Source organism: Hyperolius riggenbachi, chromosome 12 (genome assembly GCF_040937935.1).
Source record: "Hyperolius riggenbachi isolate aHypRig1 chromosome 12, aHypRig1.pri, whole genome shotgun sequence".
Lineage (NCBI taxonomy): Eukaryota > Metazoa > Chordata > Amphibia > Anura > Hyperoliidae > Hyperolius > Hyperolius riggenbachi.
Window position 1 is genome coordinate 99,895,971 of NC_090657.1, and position 16,816 is coordinate 99,912,786.

The 16,816-nt window shown below is 42.9% G+C and overlaps 1 protein-coding gene across 10 annotated transcripts in view; it reads left to right on the forward strand.

Moving 5' to 3' along the window:
* THRA (thyroid hormone receptor alpha) overlaps positions 1-16,816 on the forward strand; it is a 1,122,562-nt gene that overhangs the window by 36,466 nt on the left and 1,069,280 nt on the right. The window contains exon 3 of one of the 10 annotated variants that reach the window (XM_068262437.1): positions 15,101-15,131. The exons of the other annotated variants lie outside the window; for them this stretch is intronic. The gene's annotated coding sequence lies outside the window, so the exon portion shown is untranslated. The remainder of the gene's footprint in view (positions 1-15,100; positions 15,132-16,816) is intronic. 10 annotated transcript variants of the gene reach the window in all.

Consider the following 16,816-nt stretch of genomic DNA (forward strand, 5'->3'; position numbering starts at 1 on the left):
TACCCCTGCTCTATTGCATCCAGAGCCTTCCCTGTTTTTAGGTAAGTATCTAACCTGAAGCGAGTTTTTTCCTTTAAAGGGATACTGTAGGGGGGTCAGGGGAAAATAAGTTGAACTTACCCGGGGCTTCTAACAGTCCCCCGCAGACATTCTGTGTTGGCGCAGCCACTCACCGATGCTCCGGCCCCGCCTCCGGTTCACTTCTGGAACTCCAGACTTTAAAGTCTGATAACCACTGCGCCTGCGTTGCCGTGTCCTCGATCCCGCTGATGTCATCAAGAGCGCACGGCGCAGGTCCAGTATGGTCTGTGTCTGCGCAGTACACTCCTGGTGACATCAGCGGGAGCGAGGGCACGGGCGTGCAGGCGCAGTGGTTTTCTGAATTTAAAGTCAGAAATTCCAGAAGTGAACTGGAGGCGGGGCCGGAGCATCGGTGAGTGGCTGCGCCAACACAGGATGTCTGCGGGGGACCATTAGAAGCCCCGGGTAAGTTCAGCTCATTTTCCCCCGACCCCCCTACAGTATCCCTTTAAGGTGACTTTATACTATCTGTTGATCCCTGCAAGCTCTGCTAATAAACTTGCCATTGATTTTTGACAGTTTGATTGAAAGCGTGATCTGGTGCAGTGGTTAATTTTAATCAAGTGGCAGGAGAAACGTATCTCTTTTCTACATTGATTTGTACAGCGGTAGAAGGGGCGGCAGTTTCATCCATTTTTCACCATATTTCTACTGAAACCTGATAGAGTTTGAGAGGCTAATGGTGGTAAATTGATCACTTGCCAATTACATGGTGTAACTTGTAGAAGCCATAGAAAATAATCAATATCTCCCTGATGTCCATCATTAGCTGGTCTACCACATAGCACCACTTGATATTAGATCAGATCATTGCAAATCGGTTGACAGTTAATGTGTCCATATACTTTTACATAAGTGTGGTTAAAATAGCTTTATACGGAGCCCTGACCAATTAGACATTGCATTAACATGACTGATTTAGCTCGGTGTTAAAATACAAGCATGCCACTCTTTTTGTCATTTTAAAAGTGGACAATCACTTTCCTATACTTATTATTATTTATTGTATTTATAAAGCACCAACATATTACACAGGGGTGCACAATAGATACATGGGTTAACATACAAGGTAGGACATACAAGGAGCTCACAACAAAACCAGATCCTTCAAATCATTTGATAACAGTGGTTCAGTGTCTTCGGTCAAAATAGGGACTGTCCTAGTCCACAAGAGAGGTGACGGACAGTAAGATTGCATACTCAAGTTGGAAACACTAGGGAGGAGGCCCTGCCAAAAGCTTACAATCTGAAGGGTGGGGATAGAGACAATAAGTGCGTCTGTTGAGAGGGTGCCCAGCAGAACTTTTTATGGTGCTGATGTAGGGGGTATGTGAGCATGAAAAGGTGAGTCTTGAGGGCCTCTTTGAAGATATTAAAGGTGGAGGCGAGTCTGATGGCTGGTGGGAGGGAGTTCCAGAGAGTGGGGACAGCCTTAGTGAAGTCCTGCAATTGTGCATGGGAGGGAGATATGGACCAGGCGCAAGTCATTGGAATGAGCCTGCAGATACAGTATTGTACAGGGGTTAAAATGAATGGTCACTTTTCAGGAAGTGGATAGGAGTACTGTACTTACTAAAAAAATACCAGAGGTCATCATCCACTGTGACTAAACTCTGTATCTATACTGATAGTAAACAGTTTGTACTGCACATAATGGGGTTAATACAGGGAGTGCAGAATTATTAGGCAAGTTGTATTTTTGAGGAATAATTTTATTATTGAACAACAACCATGTTCTCAATGAACCCAAAAAACTCATTAATATCAAAGCTGAATATTTTTGAAAGTAGTTTTTAGTTTGTTTTTAGTTTTAGCTATTTTAGGGGATATCTGTGTATGCAGGTGACTATTACTGTGCATAATTATTAGGCAACTTAACAAAAAACAAATATATACCCATTTCAATTATTTATTTTTACCAGTGAAACCAATATAACATCTCAACATTCACAAATATACATTTCTGACATTCAAAAACAAAACAAAAACAAAAACAAATCAGTGACCAATATAGCCACCTTTCTTTGCAAGGACACTCAAAAGCCTGCCATCCATGGATTCTGTCGGTGTTTTGATCTGTTCACCATCAACATTGCGTGCAGCAGCAACCACAGCCTCCCAGACACTGTTCAGAGAGGTGTACTGTTTTCCCTCCTTGTATATCTCGCATTTTTTAATGGACTACAGGTTCTCAATGGGGTTCAGATCAGGTGAACAAGGAGGCCATGTCATTAGTTTTTCTTCTTTTATACCCTTTCTTTCCAGCCACGCTGTGGAGTACTTGGACGCGTGTGATGGAGCATTGTCCTGCATGAAAATCATGTTTTTCTTGAAGGATGCAGACTTCTTCCTGCACCACTGCTTGAAGAAGGTGTCTTCCAGAAACTGGCAGTAGGACTGGGAGTTGAGTTTGACTTCATCCTCAACCCGAAAAGGCCCCACAAGCTCATCTTTGATGATACCAGCCCAAACCAGTACTCCACCTCCACCTTGCTGGCGTCTGAGTCAGATTGGAGCTCTCTGCCCTTTACGAATCCAGCCACGGGCCCATCCATCTGGCCCATCAAGACTCACTCTCATTTCATCAGTCCATAAAACCTTAGAAAAATCAGTCTTGAGATATTTCTTGGCCCAGTCTTGACTTTTCAGCTTGTGTGTCTTGTTCAGTGGTGGTCGTCTTTCAGCCTTTCTTACCTTGGCCATGTCTCTGAGTATTGCACACCTTGTGCTTTTGGGCACTCCAGTGATGTTGCAGCTCTGAAATATGGCCAAACTGGTGGCACGTGGCATCTTGGCAGCTGCATGCTGGACTTTTCTCAGTTCATGGGCAGTTATTTTGCGCCTTGGTTTTTCCACATGCTTCTTGCGACCCTGTTGACTATTTTGAATGAAACGCTTGATTGTTCGATGATCACGCTTCAGAAGCTTTGCAATTTTAAGAGTGCTGCATCCCTCTGCAAGATATCTCACTATGTTTGACTTTTCTGAGCCTGTCAAGTCCTTCTTTTGACCTATTTTGCCAAAGGAAAGGAAGTTGCCTAATAATTATGCACATCTGATATAGGGTGTTGATGTCATTAGACCACACCCCTTCTCATTACAGAGATGCACATCACCTAATATGCTTAATTGGTAGTAGGCTTTCGAGGCTATAAAGCTTGGAGTAAGACAACATGCATAAAGAGGATGATGTGGTCAAAATAGTAATTTGCCTAATAATTCTGCACTCCCTGTATGCTAGTAGCTGTGGCTAGAACTCGTAGCTTGCAGCACTAGGTTCCCATAAATACGGCCTGGACACTATCTTTATTGAGCTTGTATTTTCACCCCATGTTTGCAAAGGTTTACTCCCATATCAAAATGACCTCCTGGGGTAATTCCCCCTCCTGCCAAATGTCCTTAGTCTGTTGTAGAGGATTAAGCACGCATTTGACATCAGGATCATTATGGGCCGCAAACAACATAAGGAGGCAGAGGAAGACTCACACCACAGACTTCCGCAGCAGACTCCGTTGGGTGGCCAAGATGGCGAGCGCTGGGGGGTAGGCGCCAAAACAGAGACATGCCACCAGCTTGCTCTGCAATCTACCCACAGTGAATTGTACCGGGGGGGGGGGGGGGGGGGGGGTACTCCACGATGCTGCATAGCTGCACACATTCAAATCCCTAATGCAGAGAGAACTGCAGATGTACCTGGATTCAGCTACAAGCGGGCATGTGGCACACTACTTCAGAGAGCTTACCAAGCTGGGGCCAGAGTGGAAGAAGTAGAGGATAGAATTGACAACACAGCCATTGTTTGGGCCATTGGGCCATCACTGACCTAACCTTGACAGCCACAGCACTCTTTCAGGAGCTTGCACCCTCTATCCCCATAGAGAGGTTTAAATTTGATAGGATCCATAGAACACTTGGCCTTAGATGTCCAGACATTATCATAGCTTTCACATACTACCACCTGAAGGAGGCAATCTTGAAAACTTCTTGGGAAAAAGACGCCCTGTTACAAGTGACAGTGTCCGTGATCCCCAAGGTGGAGCAATATCAATATATTTGGGTCCAATCTGCCCAGAATCGCTAGCTGTATGGCTACCTTAACTGCTGTATACAATAGCTATACTCATCCCTACTTTTATTATTCTCAAGCTTGCCCATAGCCATGTCTGTACTAATCACCCCACTGTAACCTATCCTACAACCGATGGAATGCTCAACGGGCATACATTTGCTAGTACATAATAATAGATGCACTACAGAAGACAATGAGAAATTGTCTCATTCATTTTGAGTTACTAACATCTTAAATAAGGTTTGTAGTTTAGAAACCTAAGAGTGTAACGGGGGACTGTCACAGAGTATGTATAGCATTTAAAAACAATTCAGATGCTGCACTGTCCTGTGCTTAACAAAATAAACATTAGAATTCTCAAAAGTCTTGTTACGGTCTTCCACTAATGTCTATTTAGTCAATAACAGGAATTATTAATCTTACAAATATTTTACTTTTATCAGGAGTTAACTTTTGCTTTGTCGGCCACTGCAATTAAGCAGTCAGTTTAGAAAGGGAATATAATGTATTTTCCTTATTGAACTGCATATAATATTTTATTTTTTGGTTTCTATGGACAACTAGGTGTGAGTCACTCATGTCCCAATCTCTGGCTGCCTCTCTCTCAGTTCAGGCATTCGTGGCCCCACCCCAGAGCCGGGCATCTGGGAAGTGAGAGCCAGGGACAGCCAGCTCCTCCTCTTGCCACTTCACGTCATGACACTTGATCTTAGATTATGTTAAATGTACATATACAGATTTCATTTAACTGTGTGTATGCTGAAGACATATAGCTGCATGTTTCTTAAATTATCCTTTAACCTCCCTGGCAGTGGTATTATTTCCAGATTTTAGGGTCTAAAAGCACTTCAATTTTTATGCGTGCTTTTAGACCCTAAAACTGCTAAACAAACATGCCGTAGGAGAGCCTGCAGCAGCCCCTGCACTTACCTCCCTGGGATCTAGCACTGCAGTTCTCCCTCCATACTCCGGGTGGTGCTGAAACCCTATAGTGAGATCACCGGCTGTCGTCATGACAGCAGGCAGCGATCTCACCAGGGGGAGGCAGAGCCTTGGAGGACAGAAGGAAGAATGGCTGCTGGCATCTGGATCCCTGGGGAGATGAGTGGAAATGCCGGCTGCAGTATGGCTCGGGGTTACTGCTCTGAGCTGCGGATCTCCAACCCCGAGCCCGATTTCGGGGGTTTCCGCTAAGGAGGTTAGAGGTCTAGTAGATGTAATTTCTAACTTGCTGTATAGTTTAAAACATTTTTTTTTATTAGGGCCTGTCTCCACTCATCTTCATGAGTTGTCTGACAGGTTTGCATTGCTGTCAATTGTTTTTCTGCATGTGATAAACACATTCAAGTGTGAACTAGCCCATTGATTAACCTTTCCCGGACCAACGCTGTATGAATCTACGTCCAGCAGGTGGTGCTGCGGCCCTGACTGGACATAGACTCTATGTCGCTTTGACCGTGCGTCCCCACCGTTTCTGCCGATCTGTCCCCGCCACAATTCAATTGCCCTGCCGTCTCTATGACGGCAGAGCTCTGTGAGCAGGTCAGGAGCTTTTTTCATCGACTCCTGGCCCTGTCATCACTGTAAGCCAATCCCATTGAAAGCAGCTCCTGACTGGTGCACAGCGCTCTGCCGTCATAGAGACGGTAGGGAGAGGAGCCTGCGGTGGGGACAGAACGGCAGGAGCGGCGAATTTTTGCGGCGATTCATCGGGAAGCGGGGTTTTACTGTACCAGCAGCCTCTGGTCCTTAACGGAGCAGAAGCTGCTGGCACCGAAGTGGTTAACATGCTTTATACATTAATTAACATTGGTTGCAATTTTCCTGTGCAGCAAATGACCAGAAAAACTGACGAGTGGAGACACGCCGTGAGCCTTCTCTTTGGTTTAACCTGTTTTGTGCCAGTTAAATGACTACTCCAAGATTTTTAGTCTGTTCAGTAATCTGTTTGTTGCTTTAGTAGCAGCTGGGGATGAGCGCTTGCGTTCCACAGAATTCCAAATTTCAAGTTTTGAATTGGGATCCAGCATACTGAATCGGAATTTGCAATGACAATAGAATTCCATTTACATTAAAGTCAATAACGCTGAATTAAGCAGTTAATTGCATACTACCCCATAGATACATCATGTCTTCATTGTAATGGCAACGTGTCCATTGTATGATTCGTCTGAGGAATGTTGTCCAGCACTAAATTCATTTTACCAGCGTTATCCATTAAACACTACAACATTGCACCCACTTGTACTTAGCACCCTCGGCAACATGGCACCCAATATTGTGCAGCATCCACTGCTTCCTAGTGCTACTTGGCACTCACTTCACTTTTGCACCCAAAAGTGCTTAGCTTACATTGCCTTTGTAGACCTTGAACTTCTTAGCACCCGCTGCTACAGGGTACCCAATACTGCCACAGGGGCCTATACTGGGAGCAACTATGCCTGTCTATACTGGGGGTACCTATACCTGTCTATACTGGGGGCACCTATACCTGTCTATACTGGGGGCACCTATACCTGTCTATACTGGGGGCACCTATGCCTGGCTATACTGGGAGCACCTATGCCTGGCTATACTGGGAGCACCTATCCCTGGCTATACTGGGAGCACCTATGCCTGGCTATACTGGGAGCTCCTATGCGTGGCTATACTGGGAGCACCTATGCCCAGCTATACTGTGAGCTCCTATGCCTGGCTATACTGGAAGCTCCTATGCCTAGCTATACTGGGAGCTCCTATGCCTGGCTATACTGGGGGCACTTATGCCCAGCTATACTGGGGGCACTTATGCCCAGCTATACTGAGGGCACTTATGCCCAGCTATACTGGAAGCTCCTATGCGTGGCTATACTGGGAGCACCTATGCGTGGCTATACTGGGAGCTCCTATGCGTGGCTATACTGGGAGCACCTGTGCGTGGCTATAATGGGTGCTCCTATCCGTGGCTATACTGAGAGCACCTATGCCTGGCTATACTGGGAGCATCTATGCCCAGCTATACTGGTAGCACCTATGTCTGGCTATACTGGGGGCACCTATGCCCAGCTATACTGGGAGCTCCATTGCGTGGCTATACTGGGAGCTCCTATGTGTGGCTATACTGGGAGCACCTGTGCGTGGCTATAATGGGAGCTCCTATGCGTGGCTATACTGAGAGCACCTATGCCTGGCTATACTGGGAGCACCTATGCCCAGCTATACTGGGAGCTCCTATGCGTGGCTATACTGGGAGCTCCTATGCGTGGCTATACTGGGGGCACCTATGCCCGGCTATACTGGGAGCTCCTATGCGTGGCTATACTGGGAGCACCTGTGCGTGGCTATAATGGGAGCTCCTATGCGTGGCTATACTGAGAGCACCTATGCCTGGCTATACTGGGAGCACCTATGCCCGGCTATACTGGGAACACCTATGCCCGGCTATACTGGGAACACCTATGCCTGGCTATACTGGGAGCTCCTATGCGTGGCTATACTGGGAGCTCCTATGCATGGCTATACTGGGAGCACCTGTGCATGGCTATAATGGGAGCTCCTATGCGTGGCTATACTGGGAGCTCCTATGCGTGGCTATACTGGGAGCACCTGTGCATGGCTATAATGGGAGCTCCTATGCGTGGCTATACTGGGAGCACCTATGCCTAGCTACCTATACTGGAGGGACCTTTACCTGGCTAACCAATAATGTGGGCACCTATACCTGGCCAACCTTTACTGCAGGTACCTAGGTTATTATTGTGATTATTAACAAAACGTTAATCTATACAATATAAATCTTGAAAAAATGTGAAACTATAGTCTGCATCTATATGTATTACCACTGCAATAGAATATTGTATTTCTCTTTCCCTCTCTCTTATAGTGCCCATACATAGTACAATTTTTTCATCCACTCTTACCATTTCTATGTAGTATTAGGGTAAATTAAGTGAATATAGTAAAAGGATAATTTAGACAGTTCCCTTATATTACATAGAAATGTTAAGATTGGATGGAAACAATTGTACCATATATGGGCACCATTAGGCTACCATTTGGTCACTATAGATTGCATTGGAGCCTACTCTTATCTCCTCCTACTCTTTGCTTTTTCTCTTCTTTCCTTCCTTCCTCTGTTTCTATTCTCTTTCTATGGGCCTGATTCACAAAGCGGTGCAAAGTGTTTGCACGCCTGTGAAAAGCCCTTTATCACGCCTAAACTCAGTTTAGGCGTGATAAAATGAAACTCGTGCGAAAATCCCTCGCACAAAGTTTTGCGCGCGCAATCGCGCGACGTGCAGTGCGGGCGATGCGCCCATCAAACCCTATGGGCGCTGCGCACGGAATTGTGCGATTGCGCACGCAAAACTTTGCGCATGGGACTTTGCGCACGATAAAGAGCACAAAGCGGTGCTAACTCAGCGGTGCAAAGGTTATCACGCCTAAAGTCTTTTAGGCGTGATAACTGAGTTATCACCGCTTTGTGAATCAGGCCCTATGTGTCTGTTTGTGTTGAAAAACTTAATTGAAATTTACCTGTTACAAAATAAAAAACAAAACAAGGTCAGCTCTGAGGTTGGGCTCTACCATCCCTTTCGTACCCACCCATGACACGCCAACCAGTGAGAGCATTTATTTCCCAGAATAGTACCTCAGCAAACTGCAGCAAAGGTGCATTGTTTGTGGGCTGCAGAACTTATAGAGGCCCTGGCTTCAAGTTGTTGCAGTTGGCTCCTGGTGGCCTTATGTGATTCCCAGGATTACGGTAGTTCAAGTAAGGCCTCTTTCAGATGGTCAGCTGAAGGCAGTGAATTCACCACCTGTTAGCTGCTCTCTTGCACTGGCCATATGCTTGTTAGTGCTCGGTAGAAGTAGCGGACAGACGGCCTCCCCAGGCAGCACATCTGAGTTGAAGCTATGCCCCAACTCCCAAGCTGATAGAAGTCTTGTTTACCTACCCTACTCGGAATGCTTGCTTTTGAGGACTGTGAGGACACTTCTCATGTTGACAATGCCATGTCTGTCTTATGTACTCTCTTATGTCTTCTGTACTGTCTTGTACTGCCATTGCCATGTGTACTACAACCAATTCTGTCATTTAAATACATCAAATGGCGTACTTAAAGTTTCTTCTGATTCTGAGGAACTTAACTGAATACAGCTTAATGAATACATTTGCTTATTTTTTACCAAATTACTCTATAAATTACTTAGTGTTTGTCCATTTTAACCAGTTCTGGATCCTTGGTACGTATATATACACCCCTGTGTACTTCAGTTGCGGATAAGGGGTGTATATATTCTCCCTGTTTGCTTACAGCCACCCTTCGCAATCATTGTACCACTCCAGTTCGATTTCCCTGCAATGCCGCCCTTCCGTGATCGGGGAAATTGGAAACAGCTGTTCCCAAACCCAATCACTGTGCCTTGTGATGAATGTGAGCTACGTCAAAGAGACGCAGACTCATTAACCAAAAATGAAAGTAAATACAGGGTGGGCCATTTATATGGATACACCTTAATAAAATGGGAATGGTTGGTGATATTAACTTCTTGTTTGTGGCACATTAGTATATGTGAGGGGGGAAACTTTTCAAGATGGGTGGCAACCATGGTGGCCATTTTGAATTCGGCCATTTTGAATCCAACTTTTGTTTATTTCAATAGGAAGAGGGTCATGTGACACATCAAACTTATTGTGAATTTCACAAGAAAAACAGTAGTGTGCTTGGTTTTAATTTAACTTTATTCTTTCATCAGTTATTTACAAGTTTCTGACCACTTATAAAATGTGTTCAATGTGCTGACCATTGTGTTGGATTGTCAATGCAACCCTCTTCTCCCACTCTTCACACACTGATAGCAACACTGCAGGAGAAATGCTAGCACAGGCTTCTAGTATCCGTAGTTTCAGGTGCTTCACATCTCGTATCTTCACAGCATAGACAATTGCCTTCCGATGACCCCTAAGATAAAAGTCTAGGGGGGTCAGATCGGGAGACCTTGGGGGCCATTCAACTGGCCCACGACGGCCAATCCACTTTCCAGGAAACAGTTCACCTAGGAATGCTCGGACCTAACACCCATAAAGTCGTCGTGCACCATCTTGCTGGAAAAACTCAGGGAACGTGCCAGCTTCAGTGCATAAAGAGGGGAACGCATCATCATGTAGCAATTTCGCATATCCAGTGGCCTTGAGGTTTCCATTGATAAAGAATGGCCCCACTATCTTTGTGCCCCATATACCACACTATAACATTAATTTTTTTGTTCTAACAGACTTGGAGGGATCTATCCAATGTGGGTTAGTGTCAGACCAATAGCGGTGGTTTTGTTTGTTAACTTCACCATTCACATAAACGTTTGCCTCATCACTGAACAAAATCTTCTACGTAAACTGAGGGTCCTGATCCAATTTTTGTTTTGCCCATTCTGCAAATTCAGAACGCCGATTTGGGTCATCCTCGTTGAGATGCTGCAGTAGCTGGAGTTTGTAAGGGTGCCATTTGTGAGTAGCTAATATCCGCCGAAGGGATGTTCGACTAATGCCACTCTCCAGTGACATGCGGCGAGTGCTACGCTGTGGGCTCTTGCTGAATGAAGCTAGGACAGCCACTGATGTTTCTTCATTAGTGACAGATTTCATGCGTCCACATTTTGGCAAATCCAACACTGAACCAGTTTCACGAAACTTAGCAGTTTGCTAACTGTAGCATGGGAGATAGGTGGTCTCGTAGAGTGTCTTGCATTAAAATCTGCTGCAATGACCCGGTTACTGTGTTCACCAGACATCAACACAATTTCAATCCGCTCCTGACGTGTTAATCTCGGCGACATGTCAATGGCTGTAAACAAAGAGAAACTTGTAAATGACTCATGAAATAATAAAGTTACGTTACAACCAAGCACACCGTTGTTTTTCTTGTGAAATGCCCAATAAGTTTGATGTGTCACATGACCCTCTTCCTATTAAAAAAAACAAAAGTTGGATTCAAAATGTCCGACTTCAAAATGGCCACCATGGTCATCACCCATCTTAAAAAGTTTCCCCCCTCACATATACTAATGTGCCACAAACAGGAAGTTAATATCACCAACCATTCCCATTTTATTAAGGTACACATCTGAAATAGTACACAGCAGACAGAAAAATGAAAAGTATGACTTCTGTATTATCCCAATATCACAAATGGCTGTTATGTTATGACACTTGCCTCACCAGCCGTTACACTGTGGTTGCTGGTCTTGCAACCTTTCCTTGTGAGTATTCTGCACATACTGTTGTTGAGTGTCCCATACCCTCAACGTGCTACACTATCAGGGGCTCCTGGTGTCCCTGTCTGTTTTTTTTACTCCTTTGGAAGGTCCTCGGACATTGGTACCACACCCTCTACACACATACAAGGCATGTCACCCAGCAACATTACAGGGCTGCAGGCTAGCGACTTGTTTTGTTGGGGGGTTTCAGATGGCTGTGTTGTATGATAGATATGTAAACAGTACAAATATGCCTATTTCATCTTACGTCAGTGACTAGTGCTCTCCAGTCACATTACTTGCAGATTTTCATTGATAGTTTATCTTTCAATCTGGGAACTTCAGTATAGCAAGTACAGAAACCTTGTTGTAAAAATAAACATAGCAATACCTTTTAAACTCCAATAAGCTTGCTATTTACGCATAGTGACTTGCCTTGTCATATTAAATTATAAGCTGACTAAGCTAAATTGTATCCGTATTTTTCAGAATATAAGACCCACCTTTTCTTCCCCAAAACAGAGGGAAGAAGTTGGTGCGTCTTATATTGCGGATAATGTATATGGTAAAAAGAAGCGTGCAATTCTGATGGCGCCATTGCGGGGGGGCAGCCGCAGATGACTCAGATTTATAGCCATTCATTACTTTGTGCAAAGTGACGTCACTCTGAACAGCACGATTCTGTACGCTATCAGCGGGCACTTCCGTATTCGCGTGCAGCGCTAGATACCTGCGGCTTCACGAACACTAGTCTCTCCCCGCTTGCTGGAACGGCCATCTTCTTGTGGAGGATTGAGACACAGATACCTGTCACCTAACCAGCCATTCTCTCTGGACGGGTAACGTATGAACGTTGACCCAGTTTATAGCTGATCTGCAATTTGATTATGCAGGATTAAGCAGCTGTCTTTGAACTGCATACATGTCACAGGATTATTATTATTATTTATTGAATTTATAAAGCGCCAACATATTACGCAGCGCTGAACATTAATTTAGGTTACAGACAATATTTAGGGGTGACATACAGCAATATGACAATACAGGAATACAAGAAAACCAGATCACACACCATAGTATGAGTACCAGGTAATGCTTAGTCAGTCACTGGATGGAGCATGGAGATTAGGCAGGTTAGGTTCCCTCAGATGCATAGCAGGATCTACTATAGCGGCTGTATCATTTGGATTGAAAGAGACTGTATGCATATTCAGTCAGTTACCAATGCAATTTTATGGAATTAATACTCTTGCCTCTAATAGACTGGATGCCTCCAGTTTTTTGACAGGAGACTGTCCTAATAGTTGTGGAAAGCTCATTTTTTTTTTGCTGTTGATTTAATAATTTTTAATTTTTTATAATTTTTAAGTTTTGAACTAGCGCATGTCTTTGTTTTGGGCCCAATATTTTCTCTTTCCATTAATATTCATTCACTGCAGTGAATTGTATGTGTGTGGGTAACGTATGCCTGTTAATTGTAGATGGTTTAAAAAGGGTTAAGGACCCATGAGACACATGCTGCTTGTTGTTTTAACAATAAAGACGTTTTAATACTTTGCAAATAGCGCTGTGGATTACATTTTTACTATAGGCACTTATTCAGTAGTACAAGGATACTGTTATCCATCCAGCAGCTGACAGGCCTCACTGGTGCAGGTGTTTGACAAACAATTTTGACGACTCAGATTTCTGCTGCATGGCCCTCCTGGGCAAACCGTGAGAGGGAAGTTCCCATCTATAATCAGGAGCTAAGTATAGAGCCATCGTGGCCAGAAAGTAAAATACACCATTGTAAACTTTTACATAGAAAAATAAAATATATATTTTTTTATTTTTAATCCCTTTCACCCCTACCCCATAGTTACCAAAATAAAACACTTGTAAAAAATAAAATCTATAATATAAATAAAATGTATAGAGGCATTTTTACTATTAAAAAAAACGACATAAATAGTTACCTTAGGGACTTTTTTTATCATGTATGTCATGAGGGTATATAACTGTTATTTTTGTATATAAAGGCTTGTAATTATTGTAATGGTATAGTAAAAACCACTAATAGGAAAAAAATGCACATTTATTTTAAAATAAAATATTATCGCCAGACACTGCACTAGGGACACAATTTAAACGTTATAATAACCGGAACAAATGGGCAAATAAAATGTGTGGTTTTTTTGTATGAAAGTACATTTTATTTTAAACCTCTAATGGCTGAAAGCTGAGAAATAAGGTTTGTTTTCAATTTTTTTTCTTCTTTTTCTCTGTGAAATAATAATTAAAATAAAATAATTGTTAGCAAAAAGTACTATCCAAAGAAAGCCTAGTTTGTCCCTCAATAAATAATATATAGATAATTTCAGTGTGATACGTAGCCAGAGCAAGATCATCCACCAGGCAACCTAGGCAGGTGCCTGGGGCCTAGTGGATGTCTAGGGGTCCACCTGCCACCTTCTTTGACCGCTCTCCCTTTCATCTTACCAAAAAGACTGAAAGGGAGCACTAATTCTACTACCTTGCCTAGGGCCCCATTACGTCTTAAGCCATCTCAGTAAGTAGTGATAAAGTTATTGGAGAATAAATGGGAGGAGAGTGATATGAAAATTGCTCTGGTTTTGAAGGGGAAAAACTGTGGTAGGGGAGTGGTTAAAATCCTTTATCACCCTAATTTACTTTCTTAAATGTGTCACAGATGACCACATTTCTACTGCTGGCAGGTACAACAATGCAGAAGGGTTGTTTACTGTGCATCTGAATCCTGGGTGTTGATTCACTATAACAAATAGCATGCCTTATCAGAGTTAACACACCTTATCAGAGTTAACATGCATTATCAATGTTCACACACCTTATCAGAGTAGCATAGCAAGCACTACAAACTTATGACTGCTAATTGGCAATGACGAGAGCTCCACTCGTCTTGCCCTGAGTCCCCGTGGGTCCAATCACTTTAAAGGACATCCCAGCACGCATCAAGGTTATCAGGTCTGCTGGGACAACAGAGCAGGTACCTGAGCAGTACAGTATGGTAGCATATGAAGTGAACAGAAAATGTTCTGCACAGAGACACTTCCTGATGCGTCACCAAACTTTCTACATATGGTAGGGAGAATAGCCAATAACCAAGTAAAAAAAATATTTTCAAAAACGTAGTTTTTGAAAAAAAAAATCATTTCTAATAGTTCAAACTGATTTTAAACTGGGTAAAATCACTTTCATTACATAATTATACTATGTGATTTAGCCTATAGGTAGTAGGCCAAGGACCTCAATAGCAGAAGAGACACTACCAAAAGCCACTGGTGCGGTGTATGTATATATGTGTGTATGTATGTATATGTATGTATATATATATATATATATATATATATATATATATATATATATATTGTAATAGAGTATTACATATAATTAAGACAACATTACTGCTGCAGTTGTCTCCAAGACAACTACTGTGTAGATGGCTGGGAAGTGCTGTATGACCTTGTCCTCAGGCTGCAAGGCAGCAAACACAATGACATATCCACAACTATGAATGTTGGTATAATGATGTTTTATGGAATGCAGAACCTGGAGTACAGCAGACAAAAGTGGAATGTGTTGTCCAGTTGTGACTCACCTTTGAATAGTATAATATGTTAAAATGCTTGTGAATCAGCCAGATTTTTTGTTGAATGCATGATGCTTGTACATAACCTTGTTTTTATTTACCAGGCTCTTCTCCCCTAAATTCCATTTTAGCCAGGTGAGACTAAGATTATTCCTTACTGATGAATAATGAACACTGACCTTAACTAAAGAATCTTACAGTTCCTTGGCTGTTCTGCTGTGTTTTGTTGCTTCTTGATTATAAAGATGTAGCCCACTTGGAGCAATCAGGGCTACCCAACTACTCTTGAGGACATTCACCACTGGTTCAAGTCACAGATTTAGGAACTCCATTGAAAATAATGTAATAAAACAAAGTGCTTATTTTTTACAATAATTATGTATACATGATTTAGTCAGTGTTTGCCCATTGTAAAATATCTACTCTCCCTGATTTACATTCTGACATTTATCACATGGTGACATTTTTACTGCTGGTGGGTGATGTCAGTGGAAGTAGCTGCTGCTTGCTTTTTTGGCAGTTGGAAACAGCTATTTCCCACAATGCAACAATGTTCACAGACAGGAAACTGCCAGGACCATGGTCCTCACAGTTTCCTGTGGGAGGGTTTTCACCACAATATCAGCCATACAGAGCCCGCTGATGATCAGTTTGTGAAAAGGAATACATTTCCTATGTAAAAGGGGGTATCCGTTACTGATTGGGATGAAGTTCAATTCTTGGTCACTGTATTTCTTTAAGAAAAACAGCCTTGTAACAATTCATGGCCTAATATTTCAACATATGTTTCTTAGGGAGCAATAACACCTGTTACAGTGGGAACCGACGGTTATCAGCAAGCGTTTGTGTGCAAATCCACGCATGCGTTTTTGTGCGGGTTTTTTTGTTTGTTTTTTACATTAGCCAGTGATTACGATGAATAATAATAATAATACAATAAGGAGAAAATAATACATGTGAATGAAACTCCTAATGTACAGAAAATGAAGGACCCATATAATCTGTCTTTGGATGATAAGGACTTGGAGGAGACCTTGACTGTTACCAAAAAAGTATCTCCCAACTTGAGTGAGCATCTGACTCATTTGTATATAATTCATCAGGCATATGCTACCCAACAAATTCTTAGGAAATTTTAAAGTCAATCCCCTGCAAAATTCCCTCGCTGCAATATAATAAACCTCTTCTTCTATCACATAATATTGGAATGTCCCCCAATAGCTGGATTCTGGATGCAAATCAATAAATCCTTGCATAATAAAATGGGCTGTCCTGTAACAAAAGACCCCCGTTTATGGCAACTAGGAGTTATGTCCAGTGTAGATTTACCCTTGCACACAAAGTCATTAACACATAAAAAACTGCTCTGTGCGAAATTGAAATTGCTTGTAAATGGTTGATGGCAGAACCCCCCTCTAAAAAAATATATAACCATTGGTGGATGGAGGCGCCCAGTAATAGACCTGAGCCCCTCAGAATGCCACCATTCCTGAGTATAACTATCACTGACCAGAAGGCACCTTTGTGGTTTTTAGTGACCTGATGAAGTGGGAAATGCCCGAGTTATGCATTGTCTTGCCTCACTTTGTGCAATAAAATGCTTGAAATACTCCAGTGGTTACCAAACTTTTTTGGGTGAAGGCACCCTAGGTGGCTTTAAAATTTTTTCAAGGCACCCCTCGGCAAAAACAACTACTGAAATACCATTATGACCCTTATCAGGCGACGACCCACTCCAAGTAGCTAGTGATGCTTATTAGGCACAGCGATTCCTCTCATTTTCAACTTCACCCATGGTTGCAGGGACTAAAGGTTAACTA